This window comes from Trypanosoma equiperdum (genome assembly GCF_001457755.1).
Source record: "Trypanosoma equiperdum strain OVI genome assembly, contig: ctg_643, whole genome shotgun sequence".
Classification (NCBI taxonomy): Eukaryota; Euglenozoa; class Kinetoplastea; order Trypanosomatida; family Trypanosomatidae; genus Trypanosoma; species Trypanosoma equiperdum.
Genome location: NW_027124580.1, coordinates 9390 through 9805, shown reverse-complemented (window position 1 = coordinate 9805; position 416 = coordinate 9390).

Genomic DNA, 416 nt, shown 5'->3' with positions numbered 1-416 from the left:
TCACCGTTTCTATACCTTGTGGTGCAATAGAGGTTATATTTCTTTATTATTTTAACGTGTTCTTTCAGTTGTTGCTAAACATTTTATATTTACTGCTATTGGGGGGTTTTCACATAATTTTGTGCAATCATCAGATGTTTGTGTTAGATCTACTTTATGTCTCCGATTTATTGTAGCGAAATACTACTTTTATATGAGTTTCATGGCCTTTATCACTTTAATTATTTGTTACAGATTGATTTACATTCATTATAGCGCCTTGGGTAAAAATTATACATTACTCGTTTAGTTATTTCGAGCATATAAGCCGTGCTGCACCTTTTCACATTCCACTTTCTATAACCGTTTTTTCGTGGTATATTGATTTTGTTTCCTCTACACACTGGACTTTGTATTTCCCTCATTACCCACTTCGT